The sequence below is a fragment of the Adiantum capillus-veneris genome, chromosome 28 (assembly GCF_014529385.1).
Source record: "Adiantum capillus-veneris isolate H3 chromosome 28, ASM1452938v2, whole genome shotgun sequence".
Taxonomy (NCBI): Eukaryota; Viridiplantae; Streptophyta; class Polypodiopsida; order Polypodiales; family Pteridaceae; genus Adiantum; species Adiantum capillus-veneris.
In genome coordinates this window covers 39,678,637-39,698,670 of record NC_140958.1, presented here as the reverse complement: position 1 = coordinate 39,698,670, position 20,034 = coordinate 39,678,637, and the positions used below count along the sequence as shown (strand labels likewise).

Below are 20,034 nucleotides of genomic sequence, written 5' to 3'. Positions count from 1 at the left end.
TGAGTAGTGACGAGGATGTGGGGCCATCCAACCAAACCACCTATCTCTCAACAAGGATCTTAAGTCCTTGTAATCAATGCAAGAATGATGTGCGACGAACAAGACGTATTTCTTTGCAGCAGGTTCGCGAATTTGGCGAGTTTGATCCATCTATTATAGATCGAGTTGTTTGCCAATTACACATCGTCGGACTCTAACGCTGGCCAACATGCAACGATCTTGCAAAACAATATATGTGTTCGCAGGCGCTTTGGTCAAGCAGCATACACGAGGCCACAAAATGTAGCCTCTGACTGTTCAGTATGGAGCCTGATTTGCCCCTTGTAATTTTTTGTGGTAAAAACGCATATTTGTAAGGCCCCCATTATGAGAAGAAGCCATCGTTCTATTTCTGTGCTCTCTCTCTTTCTCTCAACATGGTATCAGAGCAGAACGTTTTTGTTTTCGATTTTTCTCCTGATTGAAAACGATTTTGCAAAAACTACATAACTAAGGCAGCGTAATCGATGTGGTCTACAACTTTGCAGAAGAAAGTTTTTTCAAATTCTGCACTGATTTTGAGTTATCGTTGGCGAACTGCGTACATACGTGAAAATCAACTTTGTTGCAGAAGCCTGTTACATATCGTTCCGATTCAGTCGAGCCGTTGATGATTGTCCAAATTCTATCGAGCTACTGTTGGTACATGATCTTTTGTTATATGATATACTCGTTCATTGATTCTCGTATAATTATTCTTCTAGAGATATAGTTTAGGTCATTTTATTGATAATTTCTCATTGATACCATAATGATTTTGATGGTACCATGATGATGTTTTGTTAGTACTTTGGTCATGGTGATTTTCGTTGATACCATGATGATATTTCATTGATACCATGGTTATTCTCGGTGTTGCCATGATGATATTTTGTTGATACCATGGTTATTCTCGGTGATGCCATGATGATATTTCATTGATTCCATGGTGCTTTTCGTTAATACCATGATGATGTTTCATTGATACCATGGTTATTCTTGGTGATACCATGATGTTGTTTCGTTGATACCATGGTTATTCTCGGTGATGCCATGATGTTGTTTTGTTGATACAATGATTATTCTTGGTGATATCATGATGTTATTTCGTTGATACCATGATTATTCGCGGTGATACCATGATGTTATTTCGTTGATACCATGGTTATTCTCAGTGATACCATGATGTTTTTTCTATTCACGGTGTTGCCATGATGATATTTCATTGATACCATGATTATTCTCAGTGATGTCATGATGATATTTCGTTGATTCCATGGTGATTTTCATTGATACCATGATGATGCTTTGTTTTCAATCGATGTTGTCTACAACTACTCACGAAGTTGACCGTAATCGATGTGGTCTACAACTTTGCAGAAGAAAGTTTTTTCAAATTCTGCACTGATTTTGAGTTATCGTTGGCGGACTGCGTACATGCCTGAAAATCAACATTGCTACAGAAGCCAGTTACATATCGTTTTCATTCAGTCGAGCCATTGATGATCGTCCAAATTCTATCGAGCTACTGTTGGTACATGATCTCTTGTTTTATGATATACTCGTTCATTGATTCTCGTATACTTATTCTTCTAGATATATAGTTTAGGTCATTTTACTGATAATTTCTCGTTGATACCATAATGATTTTGATGGTACCATGATGATGTTTTGTTAGTACTTTGGTCATGGTGATTTCATTGATACCATGATGATATTTCGGTGATACTATGGTTATTCTCGGTGTTGCCATGATGATATTTCATTGATACCATGGTTATTATCGGTGATGCCATGATGATATTTCGTTGATTTCATGGTGCTTTTCGTTGATACCATGATGATGTTTCATTGATACCATGGTTATTCTTGGTGATACCATGATGTTGTTTCGTTGATACCATGGTTATTGTTGGTGATGCCATGATGTTTTTTTGTTGATACAATGATTATTCTTGGTGATATCATGATGTTATTTCGTTGATACCATGATTATTCGCGGTGATACCATTATGTTTTTTTTATTCTCGGTGTTGACATGATGATATTTCATTGATACCATGATTATTCTCGGTGATGTCATGATGATATTTCATTGATTCCATGGTGATTTTTGTTGATACCATGACGATATTTCGTGGATACCATGGTTATTCTCTGTGATACCATGATGTTGTTTCGTTGATACCATGGTTATTCTCGATGATGCCATCATGTTGTTCGTTGATACAATGATTATTTTTGGTGATATGATGATGTTATTTCGTGGATACCGTGGTTATTCTCGGTGATACCATGATGTTTTTTTGTTGATACCATGGTTATTCTCGGTGATATCATGTTGTGGTTTCGTTGATACCATGGTTATTCTTGGTGATGCCATGATGTTGTTTCATTGATACAATGATTATTCTATGAGGCTTTTCGTTGATACCATGATGATTTATTCATTTTTATTGATACAAAGATAATATTTTGTTAATACTTTGATGATACTCATTGATATCACTACGTTGATAAATGTCGTTTTATGTAGTATATACACATGTCATTTGCATCACGTAATCATGTACCTTGTATTTTCACGTTCATACTTATATGTTGTCGTACGTATATATGTCGTCAAAAGAGTGGCATCACGAACCATCTCTTATGGCATTGTGAATGTAATTATCTCACTAATGATGCTAATAATTTTTATGGATATGTTTTTTGAGTCTATGATCTATGTAGGATTGATAAAATAATTGATTTCATGTTCAGACAAACTTGGTGACAATAAAAGCTTTATGAATACATGTTTGGTGATGCCATATTGATGACAAGCTACACAATAGATTCACGGAGACACTTCTGATTACGAGCTAATCGATAGCCTTTACACCTCTTTATTGAACCTTTGTATTCAGTTTTGTATTTGATAGGATAGGAGTAATGTAACTCCTCATAAAAAATTCATTGTAAAAGGAGTGATGTAGCTCCTCATAAAATATTCGTTGTAAAAGGAGTGATGTAGCTCCTCATGAATATTTGTACAATCAATGATTTTTATAATATAACGGTGGGTGTATATAGAGCTATGGGTTTTTCCCTTGATCCCCCAAAGGTTTTCTCATCCACAGTTAGGGATCCTTATTTGAGCGGGGGTGTTGAGCTTATATATGAAGCTACTCAATATATGGCTTCTCTATATATGGCACCTAGGTCCGCTCTATATATACATCATCTCATGTGTGTATTATACACACTTTGGGGTTCCATTTCTGTGCTCTCTCTCTCTCAACACTAAAGCCATTGAGTGGCTGCTTTCCCATGGACGTAGCCCACATTGGGTGAACCACGTATATCATGTGTACTCTCTCTCTCTCTACTCTATAATATCTTGTGTGTGAAATCTATCTCTCTCCATTAAGTAATCTACTCAAATATCTATTTAGCTACGTCTTATTTCCTAACACTGACAACTCGGAGGATGATCATGCATACCACATTACCAACGAGGCAATGTTTTAGCCCGAGATCGATGAAATGATCGAGACGATCATTCAGAACACCTTATCTATGATGATATGAAAAGTGAAGCCGATACGCCATTGTATGATGGAGTACGTGTGTCTAGATTGAAGGCATTCCTGATTCTTCTCAACATGTAGGAAAAGTTTGAATGGAGTGACACTAGCATCACAACGATTTTCAGGTGATCTATTACAATGTGTTTACTTCAATAAAAAAAGCTAGATGTGTAGTGATCTACTAGATTACTTACACAAGTGTACAACATTTTTTTCGTTGTGTAGATGACTCAAAGAGCACATACTGCCAAGATGATAATGTGATACCAGATTCCAAAGAGGAAGCAAGAAAGATCTTGCAAAACTTGGGGATGGATTACAATTCCATTCACGCTTGTCCTAATGACTGCATTCTTTTCAGAGTGTAATACATAGACATGGAGAAGTGTCCGAAATGTGACTCCGAGAGATATCAAGTAGATCTCCACGAAACAAAAACTTCACAAAAGGTTTTACGACATTTTCCTCTTCTTTCTTGCATCAATCATTTCTTAGAATGTAAGTCCATGGACGCCCTAGCATGATGGCACGAGAATAGATCTTCGGATGGAATGTTATGGATTCCTGCAGATTGCGTAGCCTGGAAACATATAGACGATAGATGGACGGATTTTGTTGGGAAGTGCAAAAATTGCACATAGACTTGGCTATGGATGGCATAAATCCATCTGGTCAGAGATCAACATCTTACAGTGTATGGCCCGTTGTCATCGTCCACTACAACATTCCCCCGTGGATGGCTACCAAGAAGGGGCACCTGTGGCTAAGCTTGATTGTTCCAGGCGGTATAAAGTGAAGAGTATGGATGGCATAAATCCATCTGGTCAAAGATCAACATCTTATAGTGTATGGCCCGTTGTCATCGTCCACTACAACATTCCCCCGTGGATGGCTACCAAGAAGGGGCACCTGTGGCTAAGCTTGATTGTGCCAGGCGGTATAAAGTGAAGAGTATGGATGTGTATCTTCATTCACTATTGAAAGAGCTACATCAACTCTTGATTGGCATAGAAGGGGTGGATATGAGCCGACACACAGGTCGAAGAAATGCTTTGATCAGAGGCATTCTAGTGTGGACCATGCATGACTATCCCGGACTAATAGAATGCTCAGGTGAATTACACTCAAACTCAAACACTGTAAATCTTGGTTTTTCTTAAGCTTATCTATTGCTATGTATATACATGCAGGGCTTCAAACAAGCGGATACAGAGCATGTGTCACACATGGACCTAGACTTAATGCATGTCGGGCGCCCTCATTAAAGAATGAAATCTATGAAGGTCATAAGGCGTATCTTCCAAAGAATCATGAGTTACACGATGGCATCTTGGGAAGAGATCCACCAAGGATGTCTGCACAAGCATGGTTAGAGCAGAAGGAGATGTGTGATGACTGTTTACCCCCAGGGATGAAGAGACTCTCTCTATGGTACGAGTTACCATATTGGCCTAGACTCATGATCAATCACTTGCGGGATCAAATGCACATATTCAAGAATGTGGGTAATGTGCTATGGGACCATCTGACTGGAAAGAAAGATACTTTGGGAGCTAGGGTTGACCTTAGAAATGTGGATTGTATGGAGCAATATTGGCAGTAGACAGCATCCGATGAATCGATAAAACTCCCTAAAGCGCTATGTATATTGATAGGAGCCCAAGAACGCAAAGTAAAAGAGACCGTTTGATCTTTGCAGACCCCACTGGCATAATGCACTCGCTCCGATCATGTTTCACTAAAGAAGGGAAGCTTACCGGTTTGAAGTCACAAGACTGGCATAAAATGTGCCAAGTATGTTTGAAGTGGAATTTGTGTGGGAACTTTAATATCATTGCTAGACGTGTTTTGCAGTTTATTTTACCGGTGGCCATTAAGGGATGTTTGTCTCCTAACGTCCCTAACACGATCTACAAACTTGTAAAGTTGGTGCAATGGACCTCACAAAAGGAGATCAATGTAGACTCCGTACCATTCGCCAAACTAAACACTATGGAGGTTGTGTGCATGTTTGAGAAACACTTTCCTACTACCATGCTAACCATTCAGGTGCATCTTCTTGTTCACATAGTTGATGAGGTGGAAATAGCTGGCACAATACATTCCAAATCGATGTTCTTTTTGGAACGTTTCATGCAAACACTCAAGGGGTATGTGCGGCAGAAGGCACGTCCGGAGGGTAGCATGGCAGAAGGTTGGCTGGTATTAGAATCCCTAGTTTACAGTGGAGAGTGGTTAATCGGATTTGATAAAGCCCGTGACATGCTATGGTGAACCATAGATGATGAGAGCTTATGTGGGATTGTAATGTGCAATCTCAATGTTGAGAAGAAGATGACGGAAGATCTAGAGGCTAAAATCAACCGATTTTGCATGCTTCACAATCCAGTGATGATAAAGTGGATTTCACAATACGAGGATGCAAAGCAAGAGCGACAAAGGGCACGAATCAACTAGAGATGGGGAAGACGGCCGCTGATGCATTATCCAGCGGGTCTGGAGAGCCTACCAACATTCATGAGCTTAAGATGGTTGCACAGCCAATTGAAAAGCGCACAACAGTGCGGTGAAGAAGTGACTAAGGAGGAGTGGGAGTACTCTCGGGGTTGCGCGACCAAGGTAAGTTTGCAATGTACGACTAGCTACTCTCTAGATATTTGAACATCCAATCATAATCTTTGTTGGTTGTAGTGTAAGTCACACATAACAACATGGTGTAAAGGTCGACATTTTAGGATGCAATGGATCGACAAAAAGCGTTTTACTCAAGATTGTGCAATCACGGCAGAATTTAAACAGTCTAGTCGACGATGGTCCTCTGATGTAGATGCTATTGAGAGAGAAAGAGAGAGCACATAAATAGAACCCCAAAGTGTGTAGAATACACACATGAGATGATGTATATATATGATGTATCATCTCATGTGTGTAGAATACACACACGAGATGATGTATATATAGAGGGGACATGGGTGCCATATATAGAGAAGCCATATATTGAGTAGCTTCATATATAAGCTCAACACTCCTGCTCAAATAAGGGCCCCTAACTGTTGATGAAAAAACCCTTGGGGGCTCAAGGGAAAACCCCACAACTCTATATACACCCACCTTTATATTATAAAAATCATTGAATATACAAATGTTTATGAGGAGCTACTTCACTCCTTTTACAATGAATGTTTTATGAGGAGTTACATTACTCCTATCCTATCAAATACAATAATGAATACAAAGGTTCATGAAAGAGGTGTAAAGGCTATCGATTAGCTCGTAATCAGAAGTGTCATCGTGAATATGTTGTGTAGTTTGTCATCAATATCGCATCACCAAACATGTCTTCGTGTTGTCATCAATATGGCATCACCAAACATGTCTTCATAAATCTTTTATTATCACCAAGTTTGTCTTCATGAAATCAATTCTTTGATCAATCCTACACAGATCATAGACTCAAAAAACATAGTCATGAAAATTATTAGCATCGTTAGTGAAATAATTACGTTCACAATGCCATAAGAGATGGTTCGCGACGCCACTCTTTTGAAGACATATATATGCACGACTAACATATGGTACATAAAGTATGAATGTAAAAGTACAACATGAATGATTTCAGGCATGTACGCAGTCCGCGAACGATAACTCAAAATTGGTGCTGAATTTGAAAAAACTTTCTTCTACAAAGTTGTAGATCACATCGATTCCGGTGTCTCTTGTTGAAATTTTTGCAAGATCATTTTCAATGAGGAGAACAATCAAAAACAAAAAGCAAAGTTGTTTTTTAGGTATGTACGTAGTCCGCAAACGATAACTCTAAATCGGTGCAGAATTTGAAAAAAACTTTCTTCTGCGCAGTTGTAGACCACATCGATTCCAATGCCTCACTCAACTAGTTTCTGCAAAATCATTTTTAATCAAGAGAAAAATCAAAAACAAAAAACAAAGTTGTTTTTCAGGCATGTACGGAGTCCACAAACGATAACTCAAAATCGCTGTAGAATTTCAAAAAACTTTCTTCTACAAACTTGTAGGCCACATTGATTTCTATGCCTTACGCGAGTAGTTTCTGCAAACTCGTTTTCAATCACGAGAAAAGTCAAAAACAAAAAGCAAAGTTGCTCTTCACGCATGTACGCAGTCCGCGAACGATAACTCAAGATCGGTGTAGAATTGAAAAAAACTTTCTTCTACAAAGTTGTAGACCACATCAATTTTGATGCCTCCCATAGTTTGTTTCTGCAAAATCATTCTTAATCGTGAGAAAAATAAAAAACAAAAAGCAAAGTTGCTTTTCAGGCATGTATGCGGTCCGTAAACAATAACTCAAAATCGGTGCAGAATTTGGAAAAAACTTTCTTCTGCAAGGTTGTAGACCACATCGATTCCAGTTCCTCATGAAATTAGTTTTTGGAAAATTGTTTTTAATCAAGAGAAATATCAAAAACAAAAACGTCATGCTCTGATACCATGTTAAGAGAGAAAGAGAGAGCACAGAAATAGAACCCCAAAGTGTGTAGAAAACACATATGAGACGATGTATATATAGAGGGGACTTGGGTGCCATATATAGAGAAGCCATATATTGAGTAGCTTCACATATAAGCTCAATAAATCCTGTGGTGGCGGAAATCACTTACTTCGGCACGCTACAAGAGATTTTGAGAAAATTATAGAGGATTTTTTGTTGACTTGTTCGATGTGCAATGGTTCAAGATAAACACGGAGGGTTTCAACACTACTGAGCGCAGAGGAGGGCTTGGTTTTCTTGAGGTGGATTCAACTAAAAAATGGATCGACTTAAGAGACACTTTTGTAATACCCAAGCATTGTGAACAAGTAAGTCTATAAATAGTTAACATCCAATTGTAGAAGCTATGTGCTTGGAAGCTCTCATGTAAGTTATGTGGCTCCGTCAGGTGATATTTCATCCTACAAAGTGTGTATCAAATTGGTGGTACGTCATAGAGGTAGATGTTGTGTTGCTCTAGTGCGTGTACGGAGTGTGTGCAAGAGAGGGGAAGAAGAGTATGGGGAAGGGGATGATACACAGGCAGTCTGTGTTGGGTTAGTGGAGAAGAAAGAGAGAGGTCAACCCTTCCTCTTTTTCTTCCTATATTGATTAGGTGAAATCAAGTGTACAAGGGTGGTTTCCCACGGCCACCTGGCCTACACCCCAACAACCTCCCACTTGAAGGTCATGGTGGCCAATAGTGGCATTAGTATATGATGCATGGTTTTTAGGACCCCTTTTGAAGATGCAATAAAGGCACAGTCAGTTGTTGGGGAGATGAGGATACTCTAGTCCAAGGGATCTCGAAAGAGAAGAAAAATCTACTTCACAAGCACCAAAGAGTAAAAAGTGCCATGGACAGAAGATACGTGGGAACGAGCTCTTATGCATGCCTACAACATATATCTTACAGAATAGCCCATTCTAGGTGTGAATTTCTAGTGAAATTTACACGAGGATGTTCGTGTGGACTCACAACACAGCATACTCCGTTTTCACTTTTTTACCGACAGTAAATATTTTTTACCACAGTAAATATTTTTTACCTACAGTAAATATTTTTCACCTACATGGTAAATACAAATCACTTTTTACCTACAGTAACTTTTTTTACCCATGGTAATATTTTTTACTGCACCATAAGTATTTGGTAGGTAACAGTTCACTGTTACTAGAAGCAGTGATTGGGCATCAACAATGCAGTTACAGGAGGAGAAAAGGGAAAAATCTTATGGTAAAGGTGAGTCAATAGGGATAAAGACTTTTGAGTTGAAAAGAGACATGCTGATTTTTTCAAAGAACACATGTCAAAAGAAGCCATGGTTGAGGATTTTTTGAGAATTTGATATTCAGGAGGACCCAGCTGCCACCTCCCCCCCGCAGGTCCCCCCTTGACATGTGCAGAACCTCCAGTTTCAACAGCCACCTTACCTGCTCTTAAATGCTGGTCAAGGCCTTATCCCCATGTGTCACAATCAGAAAAATCAGCATTTACCCTCCCCTCTCACATCACTCTAGAGAATATCTTGATGGTGACATATCAGGTGACCTCAATCTGTTGACCACCCTAAGCAAAAAGTAACCCCAATCAGCAGATTTAAGCATGTTTATCCCTAATCCTAAACCCTCTCAGAAACCTATATAAGGAGGCCTTCTCTCATTCAAAACCAACACTTCACCCACTTCACCAAGCAACGAAGCTATGACGACATTGCTCACAACGAGGAGCTATGGATGGAGCTCTACTCTCTCTCCCTCTCTCTCTCTCTCCCTCTAGTATGCTACATTACTAGCCCTAAAACCTAAATAAGAAGTCTTCTCTCATGCTCCATGGCCACCATCCTCGCCATCAGTCTCTAAGGTATTGATGTGTTGCTAGTAGGATCATACCTACTTGCTAGGTTGATTGTTTTTGACAAGGGATTATGCCATCCTTGGCTTGCTTCTCTATATCCTTGTTATGTATGATCAGATGCCGTTGTATTGTTAAGCTGATGTTTTGTGTATATATACGCTACATAAGGTCCCTAAGCTTCGTTTCTATGTGTTTTGCCATATGTTTTGATGCCATCATAATGCCAGAAGTCTCACTTGCCTATGTGCACTATGTGTGAGGTCCCTAAACCTCTTAATTTAGGGTGGTGCCCCCTTTGTTTTATTCTTTGCTTGTTTGCATGAGGCGTGGTTTGTGGAGTGTGCACGAGTACAGAGGCCACCCGATTGCACTGCTCTTTTTCCCGCTATCATTTTGGTGCTCCCACGGAGGAGGGCTACACAGACCTTCAGTCCACAAGCAATGAAGATGTGCAATCTACAACATGGACGAATGGCGTGAGGAGTTTGCAAATTGGAGAACAGAAGAGGAGGAGGCTTTAGAGGCCTTAAAAGCTTTCATCGAGGTCTTGTTACCAGGTTGCAGTGTCATTGAAATTCAAGAAGTAAGTTCTTCTACATGCCTTGTTCGTGATCGTCGCCAACGAAGGAGAGTAAGAAGAAGAGCTTGATATACCTCTCCTCTCAACCTATGAGTGCTCCAGAAACCTCCAACGCACACGAGCTTGAAATATTCTACATCAACATACACGAAGGTACTGTGACACACATTAAGGGAAGAGAAAGCATCACCAGACCTCTCTTTCCTGAGGAGCCGACTAAGAGGAGGAAGATCACCTCTACACCTAAGTGGCCCAAGGCCGCAGCGCGTGCTCAAGCGTAAGGTAACATTTGGCTTAATCTCATTAATAAGGGATTACATGACCACTACAGGCAAGAAAAAGGCTAGTGAGCAACCAACTTCAACCTCCAACTTGCAACCACGACTCTCACCCCTAAATCCTCCTGAAGCAAAGAGGCGAAGGCTTGCCTACAAGATTGCCGCCCGTCTGCGAGTGCTCCCAGTGCACTTTGTGAATCCAGACACCACCAATCCCAAGCCAACCTCCTGTCCACGTGAAGATCATTTTGGATATTGTCCAAAGTGCTTTGGAGACCGGGTGAAAAGCCTCCCTGCCCTACCTTTGCTGCTAATTTTCAAGAAGTTATCTCAATCTAAGGAAACTATCTTAGTTGATGATGTGCTGCACATTAATGGTGTCACTTTCATTCGTCATGCTGATTATGGTAATAGCATCCAATTGTGCTTGCTAAAAGGCTCAGCATTGTACAAAGTGTTGCCATCACGCCTTACGTCTTCACAGATGCATCAGGAAGAGTCGAAGTGATCCGAGGTGCTGACCTTCTGTGGCTGATCAGGCTCATTGGTCCCAAGGTGGTGCAACTAAGCTAGGCTCTTGTGTGTAAGTATGGATGCCAATAATGAGAATGATGATCCCCGCATGTTTCCTTTCCATTTTGTGCGTCATATCCATGTGAATATTTGTATTGATAGAAAAATCTTTTATCAGCAAAGAATAGCCCTGTTGTTTGGAGCCGAGAGACTTGGGGAAATCTTGCGCTCTCCTCATCCTGTCATTCTACCCTTACTAGACTATTACCATTCCTTTGATGTGTCGATCTTCATCCTATTTTGAGCTAAGTTGTGCTAAAGCTCCAAATTGTAATTACCATACTGTATTCTAAAATAAATTGGAGCTGTTTGTGTAATTGTTTACTCTCTCACTTATGGCCTTCCCTAATTTTTATGGTAAGCCTGGGGAGGTTGCTCCAGACTTTTTGGATAATTTGGAAATGGCCTTTCTGGTATCGGGAAGGGATGACAAAACTACTAAGTTAAGGGTATCAAACTTTGGCACCTGAAGAAAGAAGAGACTGGGAGTCCTTAAAGATGGCCTTCATCGAAGAATTTCACCGCCATGAGCCTCCAGAGGAGATATGGAGACAGCTCTTAGAGCTACGCCAAACATCACCCAATGACTATAGAAGCTATGAAGGAAAGTTTTCCAACCTGTGGGAGAAATGGTGTGCATCACTAGGTGAAGGAGAAAGGGCGCCAGAATGCCTAAAGAAGGACTGTTTCCTGGCAGGGCTTTACCCCATCCTTCGAGAAAAGGTAAAAGGTAAATTCCCAGATACCTTTGATAAAGCTATGACTTATGCAAGGGAGAAGGATAGGAACTTAAAATTCCAAGCTCAACTACAAGGGCGAATGGAGCTTCCACCGTTAGCTCAACCTACGGCAAGGGTAGTAGCAGGGACAGGAGCAACAGACCAAGAGTCCTCTCAACAAGAATTACTTCAACAAATCACCAATCAACTAGAGAGCCTGTCCATCAATCTGGTTCAAGGTGTAAGGGCTCCCCAGCCAGGAAATGAACGAAATAGACAAGAAGGACAAAGGCAAGCACGTGAGTACATTTGCTACAACTGTGGAGAGATAGGTCACGGCATGTATTATTGCCCCCATCCAAGACGCTATCAAGGAAATGGTAATCAAAGACGGCCTCCTCGCCAGCAAGTCACTCTTCCTCGAGCTAGGTCACTAAATGGACAAAATGCACACGTGGCTCCACCAATCCAAATATTGAGACCCCCTCCTCTACCACCACAAGCACCAGCAGAGATCCCTCCACTACCATCGGGAGGGGAGGACAGGGCTGTCTCTGTCATAAGTCTTGACAATGGTAAGGATAAAGGGAAAGAAAAAATGGAGGAAGCTGTTGCCATGCCAATAAAGAGAGTTAGGAGACAAAGAACTGATGAAATGGAAGCTTCAGAGCCGGATAAAGGGAATGAGGGTTCCTCCCAAGTGATAGGAGACAAGAAAAGGAAGAGTAGGTCAAGGAGACACATAGGAGTAGAAGACTTTCCACTTGGGGTAGGATCCATACCTTAATACCTGGTAGCAGATGTGAGTAAGCAAGGACCAAAGATTTCATGGCAGCAACTCCTCCACCTTTCCCCAAAGATGCGTAGAACCTGGTCTAAGATGGTCAGCACCAGGAGGGCTAAGGCAAAGTCAGTTGGGTCTATTAGTGCAAGAGGCATGAAGGATATCGTGCCAGTCATTCATGCAGAGATTAAGAGTCATCGAGTCTCCAATGTGTATGTAGATGGTGGAGCCGAGATTTGTGTTATGACAGAGAAATTAATGCATAGGTTGGGTTTGGAAGTAAATGAGCAAACTTCCTTACAAGCTAAGATGGCAAATAATGTAAGGGTGGCTTGTGTGGGAAAGGTTAATGGAGTGAAGGTTTCAGCTTTTGGTGTGGCAATCTCAATTGATGCTTATGTGATCCCAACTAAGGGGGAGGGCTATCCGCTAATCCTTGGAAGACCTTGGCTTATGGCTATGAAAGCTAGGCAAGATTGGGAGACAGGTTCCCTTGAGTTGCGACCAAATCATAAGGTAGGTGGCAAGCAACAAAAAATTGTGTATGACATGAAGCAGGGTAGACAACAAGACCTAGAGATGGAGACTTCTATGGATGAATGGAGCACAAGCAGCTGCTCTTCATCTGAGGAGGATGCTAGCTCTTTGGAAGTCATGGGTATAATACTGCGAAACCCAGAAGGAGAAGGTGATCAAGACTCTCTAAACAAGGAAGAAGCCACAGGCTTAGAGGATATGCTAGCTAAGTACCTACTAGAAGAAGAGAGAGAACCCTATTTGCAGGTACTAAAGAAGCATGCTGGCCTCTTTATAACTGATTACGAGCACATTAAAGGAGTGACGGTAACCCAACACCATATCCAATTAAAGGAAGGTGCCAAACCAGTGGTGCAAAGGCTATGGAGATTAGGGCTAGTGCAACAAGATGCACTCTTAAAAGAAGTAAAAAGATTACTCAAGGCAGGATTTATCTACCCAGTGGAAGATTCTGAGTGGGTGTCTCCAGTTGTGGTAGCACCAAAGAAAAATGGGAAGTGGAGGGTATGTGTGGATTACAAGCCTCTAAACGCAGCCACAAAAAGGGACCATTTTCCTTTGCCTTTTCAAGATGAAATACTAAATGAAGCGGCTGGTCATGAAAGGTACACAGTGTGTGATGGGTACTCAGGCTACTTCCAAATCAGAATTGCAGATGAAGACCAAAGAAAGACTACCTTCATAACACCTTGGGGGTGTTTTGCTTATAGAGTTATGCCTTTTGGTTTAACTAATGCCCCAGCTACTTTCCAGAGGTTTATGAACTTGGTGTTTCAACCTTATTTTGGTAAGTCCATACGAGTCTTCATTGATGATTTTTGCATTTACAGCTCTAGGGAAGTACATCTGTCCAAGGTTGATGAAGGTTTCACCCGTCTGGCCCAATTGGGTGGGCAATTGAATAAAGACAAGTGCCACATAGGTGAGAGCAAGGTCACTCTACTAGGCCATGTTGTGTCTCAAGATGGTATTGAGGCTGACCCTGAAAAGGCAAAGACATTGTTAGCTTTACCTACTCCTTCAAATGTGAAGCAACTAGTCTCCTTCATTCAAAAGGTTCGCTACATGGGACGATTCATACATCTCCTTTCTCAGGCAATCTATCCTTTGCAGCAGCTCACTAAACACACTACATTGACATGGAGTGAGGAGGGTGAAAGGTGCTTTCAAGAAGTTAAAACCATTTTGAGCTCATTGCCTATCGTCCTACAACCCACATGGGGTGAATTATTCTATGTAAATCCTAGTGTAGGTCCAGAAGCTCTAGGAGCTGTCTTGATGCAAAAAGACCAAAAGACATCTCTCATGAGACCAGTCTACTTCTCTAGTAGAGTGATGACAGCTGCTGAAAAGGGTTTCAGCGCAACTGAGCAATTGGTGCTAGCTCTTAAGTTTGCAGTGGAGAAGTTTCGGGCTTACTTACTTCCGAGACAATTTGTGGTGATCACAACTGAGGAGGTTTTTCCATATGCCCTACAACACATGGAATTGTCTCAAAGAATAGGAAAGTGGGTGCTGCAGCTTCAAGAGTTTGACTACACACTACAAGTAGAGGATTCCACCCGTGCTTGTTTGGCAGATGTCCTCACACAAAGGTGTTATGAGAAGGCCAAGCAAGAGGCACCTAGTAAGGTACCGCCTATCCCGGAGCTTGAAGTTCTACTGGGAGCACACAGTCTGTATTTTGATGGGGCTTACAAGAGGACCAAAGACAAGGCATCAACAGGCATAGTAATATTAGGTCCAGAGAAGGAGAAGATCTTTGCAAAAGGGTTTCATCTAAAAGAGGTTCATTCTAACAATGAAGCAGAGTACCATGCCCTTGTTTTAGGGTTGCAATGTTGTCTTTCTCAGGGCATCACAAAGCTAAATGTTTTTGGTGACTCCATGTTGATTGTTAAGCAAATGGTTGGTGTATGGGCCTGTAAAAATGACAAATTGTCTGTTAAGATGAGGGAAGCAAAGGCCTTGTTGAAGGGTTTTAAAGAAGTTCGAGTGCAATTTGTACCTAGAGATCAAAATCGAGAAGCAGATGCCTTAGCAGGTGAAGAACTACAAACTCTCATAGTAGGTTCTATCCTTGTGAAAAGTCCTTTATACGAGGGAAAGGAGGAGCTGCATGATTTACTTTACTTTCTTGAGCATTGTGAGGCACCCTCTGGTATGAGTAAAAGTGAACGTAGGTGGTTGGCAAAAAAGGCTACCAGCTATAGCTTAGTGAATGAGGACTTGTATTGTAGAAGGAAAGATGTTGTCTTAAGGAGAGTTCCTGCATCCCAAGAGATAAAGGATATTTTGTTTAGTTGTCATGAAGGTCTGTGTGGTGGCCACTTTGCACAAGAGATTACTAGCAGAAAGATTTTACAAGCAGGGTTCACGTGGCCAAGCCTCCATCGAGATGTACAACATTGGTGCCGCACATGTGAGGTTTTCCAAAAAGCTGGACCAAGGCGTCTTACCCATGAAAATCAGCATCCAATCAAAACCTATGGGCCATTTGAAAAATGGGGGATAGATGCAATAGGGCCACTACCTTGCACTCAATCAGGGAAGGAATACATCGTTATGGGGGTGGAGTACATGACCAGATGGGCAGAAGCTCGTCCCACAAAGCGCATCACAGCCAAGGACGTGAGTGATTTCATTTTTGAATGCATTTGTTGCCGTTTTGGCACACCTTTGGAGATTCTCTCGGATAGGGGACCGGGATTTCGAGCTGATTTAGTCGGGCAATTGATGAGCAAGTTAAAAATCAAGCGCATGCACTCTACACCATACTACCCTCAGTGCAATGGTCTTGTGGAAAAGGTAAATGGTCTTATATGTAAAATCATCACTAAGCAAGTGAATTTACATCCTAAGGCATGGGACAAACACCTAGATGCAGCACTTTGGGCCTACAGAACATCCTTTAAAACATCCTTGGGGTATACACCTTTTTACTTGGTTTACGGGCAAGAGGCACTATTGCCTATAGAAGTGGAGCTAGCAAGCCTCCGAGTCCTAAAAGCACATCAGGAGGATAGTCAAGAGAAGCAGGTGGAAGGAAGAATCATCCATTTGGAGAGGTTAGGGCTAGATCGAGAGTCAGCAGTGAAGTACTATGCAGCCCAGGCAGAGAAGAAACGAAAGAAGTTCAATCGCAACCTTGTCAAGAAAGGTATCAAGGAAGGTTCTTTAGTGCTCAGATACGACAATCGCTTTGATCGCAGGAAGGATGGTAAGTTCTTGCTTAAGTGGGAAGGCCCTTTTGTATAGCTTAACGCTATCCTCCATTTGTATAGCTTCTTTGTAGCAGGTGGGCTCTCCACTGTCAGTGACCAAAATGTGGTGTATACCCAGCTCAAACCACTCGGGCACACATGATACTCTCTCAGAGCGTCTCAGTGCCTGACTGCTAGACTCCGCTCTCTCCGGAGCAATATTAGTATCTTGCACTTGAGGAGTAGGTGCAACACTACTGAACTGAGTTGGTTCGGAGGCTACATCCTTAAAACGAACACGTCTGTACTCAACATCTTTGATGGGCTTCTTGTGCATTTTTGATTCATTGAAAATCACATGTGAGCTACGAATGACTTTGTTTGATTCTGGGTGCCAGAGACGATAGCCCATCTCTTCGTTTGCACCATAGCCAATAAAAATGCATTTGTGTGATCTAGGATCTAACTTCCGACGAAGTTCTTTGGGCACATGTGCATATGCTTTACATCCAAATACACGTAAATGCTCATAGCTTGGCCTTTTTCCAGTCCATAATTCCTCTGGAGTTTTGAAATTCAAAGGAGAACTAGGTGACCTATTGATGATGTGCATTGCTGTCAGAACAGCTTCCCCCCAAAATTCGGGAGTAAGCTTCGCCATAGACATCATAGTGACAACTCTCTCTTGAATTGTACGATTCATTCTTTCAGCTATCCCATTTGGTGCAGGTGTGTATGGAGCAGTAAACTGCCACCGAATGCCTCTTCTATTGCAAAAATCCTTGAACTGTGTGGAGACGTATTCTCCACCATTGTCCGTGCGAAAAGCTTTGAGCTTTGTTCCTGATTGGTTCTCAACCATGGCGAGGAATTTTTGGAATGTCGAAAAAACTTCTTTCTTACGCTTAAGGAGATACACCCACACCTTTCTGGTAGAATCATCTATGAATGTGAGAAAGTAGTTCGCCCCCCCTAGAGTTTTATGTGGCATTGGACCACACAAATCACTGTGCACCAAGTCTAGAGGTTCGCCTAGTTTCTTATTCAATGGCGAAGATGTTAATCTAGTCTATTTGCCATACAAACAATCCTCACACAATGGAAAGTCCGTGTAATCTAACACAGGTAAGTAGCCAAAACGCTGAAGTGTTTTCATTCCCTTTTGGCTAATATGCCCTAGCTGGCTATGCCACAACTCAGGAGACGGCAGCTCGGCAACATAGATAGAGTGTTCGTCGACACTCAAAAAAAACAAAGAGTACAGGGATCCGTTTTTATTGCCTTTCATCATGATAAGGTTGTTCTTGCGGATCATCCAAGAACGATTACCAAAAACTGTAGTGTAGCCAAGATCATCCAATTGCCCTATAGAAAGCAAGCTTTTCGTAAGCTTGGGCACATGTCTGACATTCTGTAGCACAAAAGTAGTGCCATTATGCATCTGAAGTTTCACATCACCAATGCCAATAATGTCAAGCTCATAGGAATCACCAAGCTTGACTATTCCATGCATGGATGCATAAGAGGAAAACCACTCTCTATGCGGTGTGACATGAAAACTTGCACCAAAATCAAGGATCCAATTCTGTGCATAACCCTCATCCTGTGCAACCAAAGCATCTGGAGTGAGATCTGAAGTGAAAATGAGAACATCTGAGGCATCTGTTGTCACCTCGGCATGAATCTTTGTGGGCATAATGTGCATCACTGGAGGAGGAGCATCCTCTACTGCAGTGGTAGGTGTGGGAGACTCAACAATATTGAGCTCCTCAATCTTTGCTGTACTTTTGCCTTTGCCAGAATTATCCTTTTGCATGTTTTTCTGATCTCTTAGGAAGCTGCGACAATCCTTTTTGTAATGACTCTTCTTGTGGGAATAGTAACACTCGACATTTTTGGCATTGCGGTCTCTACTTTGGTTCCCATGTCTGCTAGGACTACGAGGATTTCTCTCTCTACTTTTGCTTTTGTATTTGTTCCCGTCACGGCCTCTTGGCTTTGTTGAACTGCCAGCCATATATGCATCTCCATGACTAGCATTATCGAGAGATTTACGACGAATCTCTTCAGTGAGCAACGCATCTGCGACAGCATTGAACTCTAACTTGCCATTCGGAGCTGAATTGCTAATGGATGTGCAAAAGATATCCCATGAACTGGGTAGAGAGCATAACAAGAAGATAGACTTGAGTTCATCGTCAAACTCCTTAAAGCCCTGAGATGTCAGCTGACTGAACAAGGAGTTGAACTCATTTAAATGACTGGAAACTGTGCTACCTTCTTTCATGTTGAGCTTCATAAGCTTTTTCATGAGAAAAACTTTGTTGGATGCACTTTTGCTCTCCCATGCTGAACATAAGCTATCCCAAAGTTCCTTGGTTGTTTTCTTCCCGATGATAGTGAAGAAGACTGACTTGGCTAGATGTAGACATATAGTAGCCATGGCTTTTGCATCCAAAATCTCCCATTGAGCTTGTGTATAATCATCATCCTCTGCGCGCTCTTTTAACGGTTCTGAGAGGCCTTTGTTTATCAAAACATCTTTCATGCGCTCTTTCCACATGGTGAAGTTGCTGCCATCAAACTTTCGAATGAAATACTCCTCCTTTTCTGAAGAAGAAGCCATCGCTGACAAGAGGGTTTGAGAGGTGCCAAACTATGGCGAGAAGCTGTAGAAATTTGGGCAGAGTAACCTTTGTATCGGGAGTAAAATCTCAACCGAAATAGACTAAAAAGTGCCAACAATGGAAGTCACGACTCGCGGGAAGTAAATCCGGCAGAGTTTCCTTTGTATAAGGAGTCAAAACTCAACTCAAAATGCATATAAATGTGCCAATTGCACTAACTAGGCATCTGCTACGTGAGTGCCAACTCGGCGTCAAAAGCATAAATAACCGTCCAGATACATATCCTATGGCGAGGGTATCGTAAAGGGAAACTCCAGCTACCTGTATCATCGAAGGTGTCTCAACATTCGAGCACACCCCAGCTCAAAGAAAACCTCACGCTATCGACCCTCCAAAAGCTAATGCAGACACAAATGGACTAGCCACAGTCTCAGAAAGGGCTCTTCCGGTCAGAGTCTCAGACACGGCCGGGAAAAACTGCCAAAATAGCGAAAAATGGCTCCACACGTAGTACAGTGGGCAGTGTCCGCAACTCAATGTACATGAGTAAAACCGCGCTCAAACAGGCGCCAAGAACTGCTGCATGCATTGAAAGTGATCCCTGCGGGGATATCTGCTCTCAAAAGAGCTCAGTAGCACTAGCTCACAACAAAATGCATCTGTCAACGCATGTGTCCGCAGAGAATCTGCTGTCAAAATGACTGCCAAATCGCCAAATTGCTGTGTCTAGTAACTTGGAGAATCTGTGAGTGAATGGGTTGAAAAACCCCCCTGT

The 20,034-nt window shown here is 41.6% G+C and overlaps 1 pseudogene; it reads left to right on the top strand.

Moving 5' to 3' along the window:
• Positions 1-4,764: 4,764 nt before the first annotated feature.
• On the top strand, positions 4,765-6,047 carry LOC147420318 (uncharacterized; annotated as a pseudogene).
• Positions 6,048-20,034: the final 13,987 nt, after the last annotated feature.